Source organism: Bombina bombina, chromosome 6 (genome assembly GCF_027579735.1).
Source record: "Bombina bombina isolate aBomBom1 chromosome 6, aBomBom1.pri, whole genome shotgun sequence".
Taxonomy (NCBI): domain Eukaryota; kingdom Metazoa; phylum Chordata; class Amphibia; order Anura; family Bombinatoridae; genus Bombina; species Bombina bombina.
In genome coordinates this window covers 730,669,718-730,675,717 of record NC_069504.1, presented here as the reverse complement: position 1 = coordinate 730,675,717, position 6,000 = coordinate 730,669,718, and positions in this window count along the sequence as shown.

Here is a 6,000-nt window from a genome sequence, read left to right as displayed (position 1 = left end):
AAAGCCTTTAAAACCAAATTAAGACTCCAGGGAGGAGAGATTGATTTAATGACAGGCTTGATACGGACCAACACCTGTACAAAACAATGAATATCAGGAAGTTTAGCAATTTTTCTGTGGAATATGACAGAAAGAGCAGAAATTTGTCCTTTCAAAGAACTTGCAAACAAACCCTTATCCAAACCATCCTGAAGAAACTGTAAAATTCTAGGAATTCTAAAAGATTGCCAAGTGAATTTATGAGAAGAACATCATGAAATGTAGGTCTTCCAAACTCGATAATAAATCTTTCTAGAAACAGATTTACGAGCCTGCAACATAGTTTTAATTACTGAGTCAGAGAAACCTCTATGACTAAGCACTAAGCGTTCAATTTCCATACTTTCAAATTTAATGATTTGAGATCCTGATGGAAAAACGGACCTTGAGATAGAAGGTCTGGTCTTAACAGAAGTGGCCAAGGTTGGCAACTGGACATCCAAACAAGATCTGCATACCAAAACCTGTGTGGCCATGCTGGAACTACCAGCAGCACAAACGATTGCTCCATGATGATTTAGGAAATCACTCTTGGGAGAAGAACTAGAGGCGGAAAAATATAGGCAGGTTGATAACTCCAAGGAAGTGTCAATGCATCCACTGTCTCCACCTGAGGATCCCTGGACCTGGACAGGTACCTGGGAAGTTTCTTGTTTAGATGAGATGCCATCAGATCTATTTCTGGAAGCCCCCACATCTGAACAATTTGAAAAAACACATCTGGGTGAAGAGACCACTCTCCCAGATGTAAAGTCTGATGACTGAGATAATCCACTTCCCAATTGTCTATACCTGGGATATGGACCACAGAAATTAGACAGGAGCTGGATTCTGCCCAGGCAAGTATCCGAGATACTTATTTCATAGCTTGGGGACTGTGAGTCCCACCCTGATGATTGACACATGCCACAGTTGTGATATTGTCTGTCTGAAAACAAATGAACGGCTCTCTCTTCAAGAGAGGCCAAATCTGAAGAGCCCTGAAAATCGCACGGAGTTCCAAAATATTGATTGGTAATCTCGCCTCTTGAGATTTCCAAACCCCTTGTGCAGTCAGAGATCCCCAGACAGCTCCCCAACCTGAAAGACTTGCATCTGTTGTGATCACGGTTCAGGTTGGACGAACAAAAGAGGCCCCTTGAACTATACGATGGTGATCTAACCACCAAGTCAGAGATAGTCGAACATTGGGATTTAAGGATATTAATTGTGATATCCTTGTATAATCCCTGCACCATTGGTTCAGCATACAAAGCTGAAGAGGTCTCATGTGAAAACGAGCAAAGGGGATCGCGTCCGATGCTGCAGTCATGAGACCTAAAACCTCCATGCACATAGCTACTGAAGGGAATGACTGAGACTGAAGGTTCCGACAGGCTGCAATCAACTTCAAACTTCTCTTGTCTGTTAGAGACAAAGTCATGGATACTGAATCTATCTGGAAACCTAAAAAGGTTACCCTTGTCTGGTAAATTGACCCTCCAACCATGTCTTTGAAGAAACAACACTAGTTGATTTGTGTGAGATTCTGCAGAACGTAAAGACTGAGCAAGTACCAAGATATCGTCCAAATAAGGAAACACTGCAATATCCCGCTCTCTGATTACAGAGAGAAGGGCACCGAGAACCTTTGAAAATATCCTTGGAGCTGTTGCTAGGCCAAAAGGAAGAGCAACAAATTGGTAATGCTTGTCTAGAAAAGAGAATCTCAGGAAATAATAGTGATCTGGATGAATCGGAATATGAAGATATGCATCCTGTAAGTCTATTGTGGACATATAATGCCCTTGCTGAACAAAAGGCAGAATAGTCCTTATAGTCACCATTTTGAATGTTGGTATTCTTACATAACGATACAAGATTTTTAGATCCAGAACTGGTCTGAATGAATTTTCTTTCTTTTGGGACAATTAACATATTTGAATAAAACCCCAGACCCTGTTCCTGAAAAGGAACCGGCACAATTGCCCCAGAAGACTCCTGGTCTGAAACACACTTCAGGAAAGCCTGTGCTTTCTCTGGGTTCATTGGAATATGTGAGAGAAAGAAATTTCTCACAGGCGGTCTTACTCTGAAACCTATTCTGTACCCCTGAGAGACAATGTTCTGAATCCAATGATTTTGGACTGTATTTATCCAAACATCCTTGAAATAATTTTAGTCTGCCCCCTACCAGCTGAGCTGGAATGAGGGCCGCACCTTCATGCGGACTTGGGGGCTGGTTTAGATCTCTTAAATGGCTTGGATTTTTTCCTGACTGAGGAAGGCTTCCAATTGGAAACAGATTCCTTAGGGGAAGGATTAGGTTTCTGTTCCTTATTCTATCGAAAGGAACAAAAACGGTTAGAAGCTTTAAATTTACCCTTAGATTTTTTATCCTGAGGTAAAAAAGCCCCCTTCCCCCCAATAACAGTTGAAATTATAGAATCCAACTGAGAACCAAATAATTTATTACCTTGGAAAGAAAGAGATAGCAATGTCGATTTAGAAGTCATATCAGCATTCCAAGATTTAAGCCATAAAGCTCTTCTAGCTAAAATAGCTAAAAACATATATCTAACATCAATTCTGATGATATAAAAAATGGCATCACAAACAAAATTATTAGCATGTTGAATTAACTTAACACTGCTATACATATTATGGTCTGATACTTGTTGCGCTAAAGTTTCCAACCAAAAAGTTGAAGCAGCTGCAACATCAGCCAAAGAAATAGCAGGCCTAAGAAGATGACCTGAACATAAATAAGCCTTCTTTAGATATGATTCAAGTTTCCTATCTAAAGGATCTTTAATAGAAATACTGTCTTCCGTAGGAATAGTAGTATGCTTAGCAAGAGTAGAGATGGCCCCATCAACTTTGGGGATCTTTTCCCAAAACTCCAATCTATCAGTAGGAAAAGGATACAATTTTTTAAACCTTGAAGAAGGAGTAAAAGAAGTACCCAGTCTATTCCATTCCTTTGAAATCATATCTGAAATAGCATCAGGAACTGGAAAAACCTCTGGAATAACAACATGAGGTTTGACGCCCACAACTGAAAATATTTTTTGGCGCCAAAAACGTCTGCAACAAACATGAGCGTCATAGATGACGCAACCTCGTGAAAAGACTCGGCGTCAACTAAGACGGCGGAAATGACGAATTTGCGTAAACAAATGTAATTCTCATGCCAAAAAAGTCTTGCGCCAAGAATGACGCAATAAATTATAGCATTTTGCGCTCACGCAAGCCTAATACAGCCCGCAATTTCGAAAAAAGAATCAATTTGAAAACCTCAGGTAAAATGTTTTTTTTTTTAATGCATTTCCTGTGACAGACCCTTCTGTCAGGACTGAAGGAGTTAATTGTGTTTAGCTAAGAAACTAATTTCTAAAGACAGAGTTGCTGGCTCCAGCTATAATCTAATTAGTGCTAAGCATTCTATTGTTTGATCACCTCCAGAGAGAAAACGCCTAAGTGATAAGAAGGGCCAAGAGTGTCTTGTGGTTGAAGTGTTTAAGTAATATAATTCTATTGTATCATGTCAAAGGGCTTGTTCCCTCCATGTAATGTACAACAGTCTTTCAACCCCCATCGGGGGGGGGGGGGTGTCAAACCTGTATAAATACTAGGCATCTAGCCTTTAATAAATGTCATTCTGTTTTAAACCTGAAAACTGGCTTGGTTGTGAATTGCTGATTCCCTATGCAGGACATTGTTCATCTGGTATTAACCTTGGTATCCTGTTGGTACCGTAACAATTGGTGGCAAGCGACGGAATGAACCTTATCGCCCAGAAGAGCAACTACACAAGCCAGTAACCTCAGGAAGAGGGGGATTATTACAATACTGACTAAGATGGAAAAGAGAAAAGTAAATTTTGCAGCTTTTAAAAACTTCCTGGAAACAGAAGGAGAGATTGATGGGTACCTTGCGGATTTTGAGAGGCAATGTGCACTACACAAGGTACCCGCAGAGGACTGGGTCACGATATTATCTGGAAAATTATCCGGCCGGGCCAGAGAGGCTTTTCGGGCCATTCCAGATGAGGAAGTCAGGGATTATAATACTGTAAAAGAGGCTCTGCTCTCCAGGTATGCGGTTACACCGGAGGCATACCGGAGACGGTTCAGAGACACTGTTAAATTAGCTGGAGATTCCTACCTTGAGTGGGCATGTAAGGTGCACCGCACAGCAGCTCACTGGATAGCGGGGTGCCAAGCCATATCTGGGGAAGAGGTGCTGCAGCTATTCCTGTTGGAACATTGCTTCGACAAGTTACCCGCAGGAGTTCGAGAGTGGGTTCGGGACCGTAAACCCTCCACCCTGCAGGAAGCGGCTCGCTTGGCAGATGAGTATACGGATGCCCGCAAACTGGACACTGCTACCACTAAGCCCCCTGCTAGAGTGGAGTACAGACCCCCAGTCACCCCAGCAGCTGCCAGTTACCAAACCCCGGCGCACCGCTATACCACACAGCCTCCGGCCACGAACTACCCTCAGAGAGCCCTGTTCAATTTGCGGGGCTACTCACAACCGATTCGATGCTTTGGATGTAAGCAACTAGGGCACAAAAGACCAGAGTGTCCCCTAAACGCAGCGAACCAAGCGCAGTCCTGGAGAAGACCTGCCGGCGGAATCCCACGTAATCCTCAGCCTGCGGCCCGCTACGTAGAGGCGCAAGAATGCTGGAGCATCCTACATGAGGCAGACCTTGTGCAAGCTGCCCACCGGAATAACCGGCAACTGGTTAAAGTGAATGGGAAGAAGGTCAGTGGTCTACGGGATACTGGTGCTACCATGACCTTGCTTCAAAAGAACTTGGTGTCTGAGAAACAGTACACTGGAGACACTGTGGCTGTGAGGGTAGCAAGGGGCGATGTGTTCAGCCTACCTGTTGCCAGGGTACATTTGGATTGGGGAGTGGGCGCTAGACCTGTGAATGTGGGGGTCAAGAAGGACTTACCTGCTGATGTTCTTCTTGGAAATGACTTGGCCCCTCTTGTTTCTGCCTACGCTCCTATGGGTCCCGCTGATGTTAACTCTGTGACTACCAGTGCCCAGATCCGTGCAGCAGAGACTGACCCACCTGCTGCTAAGCCCCAGGACGCTGAGCTCAGTAAATCTCTATCCGCTATTGATATGTGGAGGTCCCGTTACAATGCGCTGATGAAGGAGAAGAGGAGCGCAGAGGAAAAAGCACGTTTAGAACGTGAATCTCTGCTAGACAAGCTGCACCGACAGACTGCAGAAAACACCAGCTTGAGAGTGGGACATGAAACCTTAAAGACAAACTTAGCAACACTTGAGGAGAAGCTGACGCTGGCTCATAGTGAGGTGCAGCAACTCAAGGGCACCCTATGTCAGTATGAAGGGATTGTGGATACCTATAAAGAGCAGGTACAGAAAACTCGTAAAGAAGCTGATGGGATTTTGAAGGACTGTTTAGCCCTAGTCTGGGCACTGAGGAAGTTGAACCCTTCTTTGTATGGACAGGAATTCTCTCTCATAACGGGAATACAGATGGATTGTCCTGGCAAACTGACATGCCTACCACCTCCTAGTCCGGTCATCCCCAGGTTGACCCGCCAAAGGGTCAAGCCGGGTCTGCCGGAGTGTTCCACAACGGGGGAGATATGTGACAGACCCTTCTGTCAGGACTGAAGGAGTTAATTGTGTTTAGCTAAGAAACTAATTTCTAAAGACAGAGTTGCTGGCTCCAGCTATAATCTAATTAGTGCTAAGCATTCTATTGTTTGATCACCTCCAGAGAGAAAACGCCTAAGTGATAAGAAGGGCCAAGAGTGTCTTGTGGTTGAAGTGTTTAAGTAATATAATTCTATTGTATCATGTCAAAGGGCTTGTTCCCTCCATGTAATGTACAACAGTCTTTCAACCCCCATCGGGGGGGGGGGGGTGTCAAACCTGTATAAATACTAGGCATCTAGCCTTTAATAAATGTCATTCTGTTTTAAACCT